The 13006-nt window shown below is 46.6% G+C and overlaps 1 long non-coding RNA gene across 2 annotated transcripts in view; it reads right to left on the bottom strand.

Moving 5' to 3' along the window:
* The window catches only part of LOC142560556 (uncharacterized), a 252032-nt gene that overhangs the window by 21116 nt on the left and 217910 nt on the right, over positions 1 to 13006 (bottom strand). Inside the window, exon 3 of one of the 2 annotated variants that reach the window (XR_012823395.1) lies at positions 2539 to 4104. The exons of the other annotated variant lie outside the window; for it this stretch is intronic. This is a non-coding gene — a long non-coding RNA (uncharacterized LOC142560556). Of the gene's footprint in view, positions 1 to 2538; positions 4105 to 13006 lie in introns of those variants that run through there. 2 annotated transcript variants of the gene reach the window in all.

Here is a 13006-nt window from a genome sequence, read left to right as displayed (position 1 = left end):
TGGGCCACGTCATCAACGCCGAGGGTGTTTGCGCATCGCCTGAAAAGGTACTGGCACTACTAAATGCGCCTGCTCCAAAAGACAAGCAGCAACTGCAGTCATTCCTTGGGATGGTCAATTATTACGGCAAGTTTGTTCAGCGTCTCTCGACTTTGGCACAGCCGTTGTACAGGCTGCTAAAGCAAACAACGGAGTGGACGTGGGATGCGTCATGCCAGCTTGCTTTCACGGAGATAAAAGCAGCTATGGCTTCCCCTCCAGTTCTTGCCCATTATGATCCGAAGCGACCGCTTCAACTTGCCTGCGACGCATCTCAGTACGGTATAGGCGCAGTTCTTTCGCAGAAAATGATAAATGGATCAGTTCGACCGGTTGCCTACGCATCCCGCACCTTGTCAAGTGCCGAAAAGAACTACAGTCAGATCGAGAAAGAAGCCCTTGCCCTCGTATTCGGCGTAAAGAAGTTTCACTTCTACGTCTACGGTAGGTTCTTCACGCTTGTGACTGACCATAAACCACTGCAAACAATTCTCGGCCCGAAAACAGGCATTCCCGCGATGGCAGCTGCCCGCATGCAGCGTTGGGCGCTGACGCTGTCAGCCTACAACTATGCTCTTGAATTCAAGAAATCTTCCGATAATGCGGAAGCAGACTGTTTATCGCGCTTGCCGCTCGACAGCAGCGAAAAGCAATCAGAAGAAGAAAGCGAAATTTTTTATTCGCTTCGTTTGGAAACGCTGCCTGTCACAGGCCAAGACATCGCTCGTGAAACGAGGCGTGATCCATTACTAAGCAAGGTACTGAACTTCACAAGTGCTGGCTGGCCGTCGCATGTCGCTGAGAAGGAGTTGAAACATTTCTTCGACAAGCGTTTGGAGCTCACAGTTCATCAAGGGTGTTTAATGTACGGCATGAGAGTAGTTGTGCCTTCAAAACACCGAGCCTTCTTGCTTGAGGAACTTCATCAGGGTCATCCCGGTATCGTAAGATGCAAAGAACTCGCGAGGAGCTACGTCTGGTGGCCTGGTATCGACGCGGACCTAGAGCAACACGTGAAGAAATGTGAAGAGTGTCAACAGCAACGGAACGAACCAGCACCGGCTCCGCTTCATCCATGGTCATGGCCGACTTCGCCGTGGCAAAGAGTTCACTTGGATTTTGCTGGACCCATGAAAGACAAAATGTTCCTTGTTGCTGTGGACGCACACTCAAAATGGCCGGAAGTTTATGTCATGCAGAGGACTACGGCGTACCACACAATTCAGTGTCTCCAAGACCTGTTCTCGCGTTTTGGCGTACCCGAGACCATCGTGACCGACAACGGACCACAGTTCGTTTCCGAAGAATTCAAGAGCTTCGTCAAAGGCTTCGGTGGTCGTCATATCGTGAGTGCAGCGTACCATCCAAGCACGAATGGCCTTGCGGAGAGATTTGTACAGACAATGAAATCTGCGTTGCGGAAAGGACGACCCCAAGACTCCTTGCAGGCAACCTTACAGACGTTCCTGGTGACGTACCGCAACACGCCGCATGCGACTACAAGAGAAACTCCAGCAAACCTTTTCATAGGTAGACGACTGCGCACGAGACTCGACGCAGTCAAGCCTTCTGTCGGGGGAAGAGTGGCTCAGCAACAGCTCTCCGATATGGTGCGACGCAAGGCACGTGAGCGACTTTTCAACATCAATGATGAGGTCCTCGTGAGGAATTACAGAGGTCCTGAGAAATGGGTCCCTGGCACTATCATTCAGCAGTCTGGCCCCGTTTCATACAAGGTTCGCGTTAGAACGAATCATGGGGTGCTCATTTGGCGTCGTCATCAAGACCAGCTACTGCTCAGCATCGACAGCTCAAAGCAGAGCATCACGGAAGATTTTATTCCAGATTTCAGGGATCCTGAGAGCGCCAACGAGCCATTTCCAGCTGCGGCCCCTGCGGCAACGACCGACCCTCCAGGGGAGCGACGCTATCCACAGAGGGACCGGCGACCTCCTGACAGATATCAGCCATAGCATTAGTTGCATTGTATAATGTGGCAAAAGGACTTTGTGCTCATTAGGAGGAAGGAGATGTTGTGTGCGCGCGAAACCAAGCACGCGTGTTATCGCGTGCTGTCTGCGCATGCTCTCTGCCCGGCTATCTCTTATCGGGTAGCCCGTGCTGGTTTTAAAAGACCGCTCGCACGGGCCCACCGCGCGCAGTATGTAACCTGTTGGCTGCCTGCCAAGTAACAGGAATAAACGTTCTTTCGACGCTACGTCTACGCCGCCCAGTTCTTGGATGCCAGACATGACACCAATTGATCAGAATAGTTCATCATTGCTCCTGTTTAGGTGTGGAATTTGATCGCCTTCTGAAGCGTGGTAGTTTGGGCGAGTTGGTATGTCATGACTTTTTTAGCTTGTAGAGCAGCTCAGCAAGAGCAACAAGGAAAGTGGTATAGGGGTAATGAAAGGGAACGGAAAACAGAGTGAGCGCTCTGTTTTCACTCTGTTTTCCGTTTCATTTCATTACTCCTACTACTTTCCTTTTGGTCTTTCTGAGCTGCGCTACAAGATTAAAAAACGCCGTCTGAAATTTGACCTTCACATGGCTGACGGGACAAGAGAAAATGGTGTACGCGACGTGTTCTAATTAAGGCATGGCCATATTTCTCATTTTCTATGCTCATAAGGATGCATTATGCTTTTCTGTTCATCTCGACATTTGCTATATCATTGAATCATCGGGAAAAATAAGTCACCTAACGTCTCGTACCACGAGCGCACATCAGTTATTACATGCGCGTTATATTTCGAGCATGACTGATGTTGTTAAATATAACTTTGCCATTCTTATTTTTAGGGAATGGAGAGATAATATTCGAGTAGCCATGATAGCAAAGGAATCTCATCTTTATACAAGCAAAGCTAGATTTGCAGAGAATAACTTTATTCTTTCAAGCGTTCGCACAAATTACGCAAGCAGTCATCACTCTCCTCAGCTTGCTCTCTGGTACGCATTACCAATTCCTGTAAAATTGCTGAATGCTGAAAAGTTTCATACAGAACTTCAGCACTTTCTTTCAACTTCATCCAGGTTTCCTTTTTCAGAGCTTTTACTCTAATTTTGAAGAACATTTCTAGGTAGTTTCTCTATTATTTGCAAATCCACAGCCTTGTTATTGTTCCAGGCATTCAACTGATGTTTTTGTGCTCCTTTGTGCCCCCTGCATCGTAAAGCCTTTTACTATCGAAGATTTTGCAAGTTGCCACGGTGGTTTGAATAAGTGTTATGCACAGGAGGCCTCATTTAAGATTCTAACTATGGGACCTCCTTCTGTATAAAAGCATCACCTAATTATCCCCGTTTTTGACACAAAATACATTATTGTGATCGTCTTCTTACACCAGGACGTTCGTGTAGCCAGGAAACCATGGCCCCACTGCTTGTCAATGTAGTAGCCGTCGGACCTCGCGAAATTGTGCAATTTTGACCCCTCAACTAGCCTGTGACAACAACAAAGTACACGCCAGACTACACCTGCCCAGTGCCGCTCGCTCCTGGTTGCTCCTAGCTAGACGCCTTGGGAAACCGCTTCTAAATGAGTGCTGCGCCAGTTTGACCGACAAATAGTAGCCACATCTAAATTCTACGGCTTGCGCAATTGCTCGATACAAAGCAAACTCTGCCAAATACTTCAAGCCAGGTGCGTACAAGCGTACATGTGGCCAGCTGTCAAGCGTACATGTGGCCTGATGCTAAATTTGTGCGTGGGTCGAGGCTAGTTGCGTATTCAAAACTATTTCAAGTTAACGAGACCCGACGTCCGAGGTAGACGCTAAGCCGCGTGGTCAGAGCTTCAGTGTTCTACGGGTGAGCGCGGTTGAGCGTTAGCAGGCGATATGTTGCGATAGTAGGTACGATAGTCTTATTTCGTGAAGTACACAACTCATCACGAAATTTGAAACGCAGTTTCGCTTACTTCAGCCTGTTCATTACGGCGAAGCTAGTTGGCTCTCGTTGGTCGGAATTTTTCGCGTCCATCTCCGTGGGCAGCAAAAGTGTGGGCCGATCCTGGAGGTAGTGCATCACCCGGCCGAACCACGTCGGAGGTGAATCAGGCTGCAAGCACACAGCAAAGTGAAGCGAAAATAGTGCAGTCCTTGAAATTACGCATACAACATGCAGAAAATCATTCGTTTCAATAAAGACCATGCAGAAAACAAACATCCGAACTGTATATTTGATGATAAGGCGCTCCTCATAACTGTGCTAAGCACGTAGCGCTTCCCCTATACGTTTCCAGGTAAAGATCCCTGTTGCGCAGGTTGCAAAGGCGACGGCAGCTTTCGACGTGGGAATTTCCGTCACTAGCATTTTGTTATGGGTAGTCAACACATATGACTCACGGGCAGGACCGTAAGCACGAGGTGAGAATGGCAAATGGAAGGAAACGGCAGTACGACCAGTGGCGGCATACAAGCAAGATTACCATTACTCCCATCATTCACATTACTACACATTATCATTCCTATTAATCTCAAGCAGTAAAGCACTGCATACCCCTCCTCAGTACTTGTAGTTGGGCATCCATTATCGCAGGGCCGCCACGGCAAGTGAATTTTTTAAACAGCGTCAATAAATTACACAGTAACAGTGGGAAGAAGTGAAATGATCGAGACCGCGTTATTATCGCCAGCTCTGAGCCAATAACAGGATTCTACGATACATGTGAATTTTTGCACCTGCCGAAACATCTAAGCCTGTATGCAAGCCGTTAGGACTTTCGAAACGGATGAGAAGGCGGTCTTGCTTCAAAACGGAGAGTTTGAGAAAAAAGTGACATAGGGGTCGCGTGCGACCAGAACATTTGGCTGAGATATTCACACTAGCATGTGCTATTTGCGAAATGTGTTTTCACTAACCAAAAAAGCCGTTTTGGTGGGCTCCTAGCGCCATTTTCACAAAACTACAGGGATGATATTCTCGAGGAAAGGCTTTCGGAGTGATATCTCTTTCGCAAGACTTCGCACGGCTCCGAAGGCTGCGCCAGGGAACACGCTGCACAAACTAAGCCTCAGCGAGGGTCAGTCTTAGTCTCATCAAGGGCGCCATCTTTCATCCAGGAACGCATGTAGTTATCAGCTTCCTTTTTACGCTCGAGGCCTTGCTAACGGTCCTGCGCAGATTTCGCTAGTACACGTGACCGATAACTTGGAACACTTGAACGTGCCCAGTTGCACCCAGCCTGCCGTTATATATGTGCCAATATTTTCTACTCGAACAGGTTTACATACCGAAACCAGATCTGTACGAGAAGACAGAGCTCTTGTAAGTGGTTAATGAAAGCAGTTGAACTTGTGTTGCGTGTTAGGCTGCCTGATAAAGTCGTGCTTTAGTCAACGTTACGTTAGATGAGCTGGTGGTGAAGAGCGAAGGTATAAGCGAGCGACAACGGCAGCAGTGATGCGTTCCTACTCAGAAGATGTCGGGTGATTCGCGACACGCGGAGAATCACTTACCCCAGATTTCGCCCACCTTTTGATTTTTTTAGCTATCCATGTCAACCCCAGCATTCGACGAACATTTGACTTCTTGACTTTCCTGAACTCGTTAATGAGGTTAGCCCCCGTATCATCGGTTCTGTATTGCGATGACCCCTTCCCCCCTTCGCTACTATCCTTAAGCTACACGGGTGCTGCAGCCCTTCCAACGCCTATAGTTCAACTCGTGGAACGTGACCTGGGAGTTATTGCGCACATCATCGGCGTTACACGTCGTCATTATCGTCGTAATTCTCGCCTTACTGACAGTACTGTTTGGAGTGTTTTTCTTTTTATATTTGCGTAACTACGCGTTTGCCAGAATTGTGGGCAATAGTGTCAGTGGCCACTTCGTCGTTACGGTAGATGTGACCTGTCTGACGCAGGTTCGACACCTGACGTTCGTGTTGGAGCGCTCCAGCCCGAGTGCTCCAGCACCAGTGCGGCGGACCACGCACAAAGTTGCTCCTTCTCGATGGACTGTCGTACGAAGTCCGTGGTGGGGAGATCCTCGCCACCATCGCCGCTTTCGCGGAGCGCGCTGCTCTGGAACTGTGCAAAAAAAGTAAAAACGCAATACATTTGAGAGGGCTCACAACTCCTTCAGGAAGACATAAACAGTTCTCGCAAGTTTTACTCAGTTATCATGAATCTGTTTCAACAGAACTGCTTGTTGGCCTAGTTGATGCTTGCTAAAATACATTCTTTAGCCGCAAGTTAAAACACACAAACGAAAGTAAGACACATAAAGACACATGTATATATATTCATGGGTCACAGCCCAAACCAAATCAGTTAGAAGTGCCGCCCGCGTTGTCTTTATGTGTCTTCCTTTTTTTGTGTGTTTTAACTTGCGCCAAAAAACATGCCTTTTATCATGAATTTGTATACTGCTCCATATACAGTCGGTGCTATGAAAAACGGAAAGTCGAAATTTACGGACCCCGGTGCCTATAGCGCCGCGTAGAGAATGTCGACCACGGCGTCTGAAGTAACTACAGTACGCTACATGCAAACTAGACAACTGGACACATTATCGAAACGTTCCAAGGTCATAAAACTCACGTGCTCGTCTCCCACCGCTTCCCTCTCCCGGCTGCGGCGCATACTTTTGCAAGTGACGTCATTCGTGACGGATACGTTGGCTCGGACTAATACGCCAGCACTCTCCCGTAACGGTAGCCAAATAAAGCAAAGAGCTTTCAAGGTCCGAGAATGCATCCCAACATTGCGTTATCCAGCCTATACCGGTATTTACGCATGTAGTGTCGTGCGGTGTTACTGTTTTACCGGCTCGTGCTGTAAGCGTAATCTGACCACGCCCATTGCCTAAAAGGAGCATTTATCTGTTAGGATGTATGTGAAACGAATAAATGCCTCGGCGAGACAGCGAATGGGCCTCTTTAAATGAATGAAGTATGTTAGGTTTCTGAAATAGAGAGTTAAATTCTTGCATGTCTGCGCAGCAAAATTTTGATTAAGGACCACAAGTTCTTTCTTTACAAAATTTGTCGAACTGCTGCAAGCCTTAAAACAAACAGCAACGTGAAGTATACGAACACGTAACTCTACCCTAAGGTCAGATATCGCAGATCTGAAAATGGCATCTCCTAGGACATTTGAGGTAGACCAATTCAATATGCAATTTTACAGCTTACATTTAAATGTTGACGAACTTTAATAGGGCGTTGCATTAAGCCATACTCGCAAATTACTAGGTGTGTGCAAATACTTTCGAATGACGAAATGAATCGTGTCCTATACGATTTGCTCTTTGAATATTCACTAATCTTAAATTCGAATATTTTTTAATGATTTTCCTAAATGTTAACTACTGCCAAATAAATGTCGAGAAACAAGTGAATAACAGCCTCGCCACTCTTCGCTCGTACTTTCAATACAAATACAAGGGAAAGGGGGAGGGATAGGGGAGGGTGTCGTGAGAAGGCAGAGAAATGCTGGATAAAGCTCACGCACTTTGATTTAGGGACACGTTAAAGAACACCACGGTGCCAAAACTATCCTGAAGTGCGCCACTACGGCCTGCCTCGTAATCCTATGGTGGTTTTGGCACGTACAGCCCCATAATTCAATCCAAGTTTAATGCTTCTGTTTTTTAACGACGTGCTATTTGAGGCAATGACAATGCTGAACCCTCTCAGAGGTTATAAAATATGGCGCGCAACAGTGCCTCAAGCAAACACCTCTCCCTTTGTGTTGTGTATTACGCAGACATACAGACAGCAGTGGTGCATGCAAGGTATCATTTAACACTAACTCACCCATCTAGTGTTGGAAAAAACGTTGAATAAATTGAATATTCGCAGTGAACATCACTGCTAACTATCGTCAATTAAGGCAAACAGCACAGAAACTTTACTTACAACAATTCCCACAGTGCGTGGGATCTGCATAATGCTTTATGTGCGAACACGTTGATTATGGCGAAAACATTGGAGAATTTTCTGGTGCTTGGTCATATCCAATAATTTCTTATATCTTGAGATTCGTTATATATAGCTGCACTTTGGCATGCATAACAACAAGGTTGCGACCTACTGGACATCCCCTTCAACCGACATCTCAAGTGGAGTAGTAAGTTGCGCAGAAACGTCATGTTCAACGGACTGTTCATGCCACCAAAAAGGCTGGATCAATCTGTCGCCTACGTTGTTCGCAGCTGGCACGTCTTATCTGCCATGAGCATGTGGCAGAGGATGCTGTTCGCTTCGCTGCTCCAGGAGAGAGGTACACCTGCGAGGAACACTAAGGCCAGAGAGAATCGCAGCATTCGTGTCTTGCTGAAGTTATTGATTCACTGACTTCACTAAACAGTTACAGCCACGTCACAACGCAGTCAGCAATAATTCCATGCCCTTCATTCCTTTATTTATTTATTTCGATAAACAACGAATTACCCACTATGCCGCTCTATTGCGTCACGTCGTGGAAGGTTCGCTGGTAATTTAAGTTTCAGTGACGGGTCGAGGCTGTGCAAACGACACTTAGAGTTCTGTCGTGTATGCCAGTAACCTAACGTGATTGTACGAGCGAGACTGCGAAGCTCTCTTGCAGCGTCGACTCTGGATAAAGGTATAAGGAGTGTCGGTGAGCCAGCCTGGGACTCATAAACGGTGCATATCATATTTCAGTGGCTGCCGGGACATTGTGGCATCGTTGGTAATCACCTCGCCGATGACGCTGCCCGACGTGCCCAGGCTGGCTCACCGACACTCCTTATACCTTTATCCAGAGTCGACGCTGCAAGAGAGCTTCGTAGTCTCGCTCGTACAATCACGTTAGGTTACTGGCATACACGACAGAACTCTAAGTGTCGTTTGCACAGCCTCGACCCATCACTGAAACTTAAATTACCAGCGAACCTTCCACGACGTGACGCAACACTGCTGTGTCGGCTGTGGGTAGGAGTAGCATTCACCAACTCCTACCGCTATCGTATTGGAATGGCGGATTCACCAATGTGCGCTAAGTGCGAGTGTGAAGAGACCATCAGTCACCTTCTGTGCCACTGTTCTCGCTTCGATAATCAACGTGCGACTCTCCAGTGTGCCTTGAATAGACTGGATGACAGGCCATTTACGGAAGCGAAGATCTTGGGAGCTTGGCCTCACAGCTCATTGGCCCAGAAAGCAGTTCGAGCGCTTTTTCGCTACCTGAGGGCAACAGACTTGAGTGCCCGACTATAGACATCCTACACCTAAGTTCTCTCTCTCCCTCTTTCACTCCCCATTCCCCTCCCCACGTGTAGGGTAGCAAACTGGACTCAGTCTGGTTAACCTCCCTGCCTTTCCGTCTTCCCTTCTCTCTCTCTCTCACAAACGGTGCAACGTGGACCGATATAAAATTGAAAAGTACATCACCTTTAAATTTGTCTTTCAGATAAAAATAAGATTTGGGTACCATTTTTTGGTGTGGGCATTGCAGTTCTTACCGATGACCTCGTCGATATTATGTCTGTTAGCAATGCTACTAAGACAGTATAAGAGCAAAAAAAAATAACTTCTATGTCTATACAGATCAATGCTCTCCTCGAAGTCTTAGGCCTTGGCCAGATAGTGAACACATGAATTCGAGACCTCACTGAATACGTAGCCAGGCGACCCAATGTTGGCTCTCAATACTTCTCGACAATGGTCAGCGCATCAAATGTTTGTGGCAACAGTAAATCCTGTTTCAATGATATTAAACATGAAAATGCGGTATTACAGGCTGCTTTCATTTAGTTGTAAACATGGAGGGAAATAGAAAAATAATATAAGATGTACAACTGTATAAAAGAGGCTTGTCCTCTGCTGGGTGGCTTGGGGTTCATTGACACCTATGATCGAGTAGCGGGCAACTGACTCAAAACACTCTTCAACCCAAGCGACTATTAGCGGTCATATACCAGGTGTCCCAGTTAACTTGGACCGAGATTAAAAAAAAACAGAAAACCAAAGAAACAGAAACAGAAAGCAATTGCGTAGTAGCGGCAGTCATATGTACTTACAGTAAGTATTTCTTTCATCACGAATTATTGATTGCTTTTAATTAGTGAAGTTTATAATTATTGCTTGAATCGCAAACATGTCAATTACAATGCTGAAGGGCGCCTTAAATAACCTCCGAATTAAGCATTTATTTTGTGCTGAAGTGCGCCTCTATGTGTTCTTCAAGAAAAAACAAAAGCCCGCGGAACATACGAAATATGAAATAGATGCGCGCTCGCGCGCCCTTACTCAAGCGCCTCCAAGCAAGTTTTGAAAGATATACGGCTACATTCGTTTATCGCCGCATCGTACAAGGCTTCGTCATGTAGGGTGGCCCGAGAGATTTCGCGTACTAACTAGTGCGGTGCGACAAGCGGTCAGCATCTGCGGACGCAAGAATGTGCTCGATCATCAGGCACTCGGGATAGCTTTAACGTTCGCGCATCATTAAACAAAGCTACAAAGGAAATTCTACCAATGTGAGAACAGAGCAGGGCGCAAAAGAGCACGAAATGAAAAAGACAGCTCTAGGAAGAACAGGAAAGAACTACTCAGGAGTTGCTTTCAATAAAGAATAAACGAACAGCACGTAAGGCATCTAGTCGCCCACAAAGAAACAAACAAAAGGTGCAACGGGCTTAGCCATTTACCCTTTCTCTTTCTTGAACTCCAGAAAATAGGCAGAACAAAGCATTTTTTTACCTATTTGTATATTTGTCGCAAGCTTCTTTATGCAGGAGTAGGGTGATATCATGAGTTTGCGTTAAACAGTCACACGTTTTACACGAGTTTTGAGCAGTTATTCTCTACTGCCGCTTAGAGCATGTGCTCAAACAGGTCACCATCTGAAGCAATACAGTAGTTATTTGTTTCCAACACTTGCGCTACTGCAGCTTTGACCAACGACGTCGGGATCTCGCGCCAGCCTCTCATTATTTTGGCTTCAGGGGCGTCCGGTGTGGTAGTTTCGCTGCTAAACACACGATATTTCACGTAGCCCCTCGAGAAGTCCAGCGGTGTCATGTTCGGCGACCTTGCAGGCCAGGGTACAGGTCCGTGTCGGTCAATCCAGAGTCCAGAAAAAAGCTTGCCGAGCCAAGCTCGAGACTGACTGCTACTATGCGCAGGAACTCCATCGTGCTGAAACCAGATGTTCCGAAGGTGCGCAAGTAGAACGTTGCAACAGACGTCGTTCACGGGGCCTTCGAGGATGACGTTAACGTAGCCTTGCGTCGTTAGTGCACGTGTTGTCAAAAAAGATGGGTGCGATGATGTCGGAATCAAAAATACCTTTCCACACATTAAACGACCACTGGTATTGGTGTCGGGTTTGTGCCAGTCAGTGGGGATTCCTATCACTTCCGTAGTGCGCGTTGTGAAGATTAACTTGTGCGTTTCCTGAGAAATTACCTCATCCGTCCAAAGCACGCGAGTGAGAAAATGAGGCTCTTCTTCACAGTTTGTGAAAATGCAGTTGGCAAATTCAAGTCTGTTTTCAAAACTTCGGTCTTCAAGTTTTTGATAATGATGTACATGGTGCGGGTGCATATGCGCTAGATTAAGATCCTCCACAATGATGACCTTGAGGTTCCGGCCAGTGTACTGGGGTCGTGCACACCACCGTGAGGGTTAACAACGAAGAATGCCAAAACATCCTTTTCCGCTTCTTGAGCTACCTTCCCAGTCGTGTGTCGCGTTCTTGTAAAGCTACCCGTCTCTCAAAGGACCTCGTACTTTGTAAGTATTGTTGACAGTCTCGGGCGTCCTCCGCAATGCCGCATCCGGAATAGTTTGGCTGCCTTCCTCTTGTCGCCATGCGCCGCCCCCAAGCCAGCATCATTTGAGTCTTCTGATCATTCGTGAAGGGCGTGACTGTTCTTAAAGAGCAGGTCACTGACGTGCTACCGCTGAGACCTCCCGTTATTACCTACGCACTGACACGTTAAGCCAAAATGATTTACTTAACTGACAACAGCATATGCAGGCCGTACAGATTCGCCAAAACGCATTAGGTGGACACAGCCTGCACAAGGTGTGTTTCTATTGCTAAAGGGAACAAAAGGAACATACGTTCTGGGTGCGCCTATCTACAGAAAAAGATGAGCTCGTATAATTGCAGTCCCAAGTGCGCTGTCACGGTATCCCGGCTTCGAAATCCCCTGCCCCTCTCCTACAACTCCGCTACGCTTATCAATGCGTCAGAGGCATGCTCTGATGATTTCGTGACCGTCACATAGCATGAAGCCCCTCATCGAGCTGCCGCCACTAGTAAAACCTTGTATCCGTGCCTATTCGCTTGGGAGCGCTTCAGTAGCGGCGCATGAGCACTTATCTATTTCTTCTTTTGAATGTCTAACGCGCGTTTTTTTTCGGAAAAAACAACGAGGTAAAGCTTAGCACAAGACAAATGCTTAATTCGGAGGTCATTTAGGTTCCCTACAACCTTGTAATTGATATGTTTGCGATACAAGCAATAATTAAAAGGTTGACTCATTCAAAACAACTATAGACGCTTCGTGATGATAAAAAATACTGGCTGTGTGTACACACGACTACGACTACTATGCAGTCGGTACGATTTCTCTAGTGCTCTCAGGATTTTTTTTTTCAGAATTTTGGTCCAACTTAAGTAGCACACCCGGTATAAGACCGGTTGCTTCGCGAGCGACAGTGTTATAAATGACCCAACTAAATGAAATTACTTGCATTTCAGAGATAAGGCTGCACTATAGCGCCTCCAGCAAACAGACCTCTGCTATAGGCTTAGACAATATTGCTAAAATCGTCCCATATTTCTTTTTTCCTTCAAAAAATGTCATGAAATTTACGAATCCTTAACTGCATCCTGAACAGATATCGCAGTTCTGTAAATTACATATTTTAGGTAAGCTCAAGCAGTCAAATACGATGTTCAAGTATACATGTTACGTGAAATTACTGAGCTGTTCACAAGGATTTCTTACAAGCCACACTCAAACATTAGTGGCCGAA

The sequence above is a fragment of the Dermacentor variabilis genome, chromosome 10 (assembly GCF_050947875.1).
Source record: "Dermacentor variabilis isolate Ectoservices chromosome 10, ASM5094787v1, whole genome shotgun sequence".
Classification (NCBI taxonomy): domain Eukaryota; kingdom Metazoa; phylum Arthropoda; class Arachnida; order Ixodida; family Ixodidae; genus Dermacentor; species Dermacentor variabilis.
The sequence above is the reverse complement of the archived record's forward strand: the minus strand, read 5'-3'. Positions and strand labels throughout refer to the sequence as shown.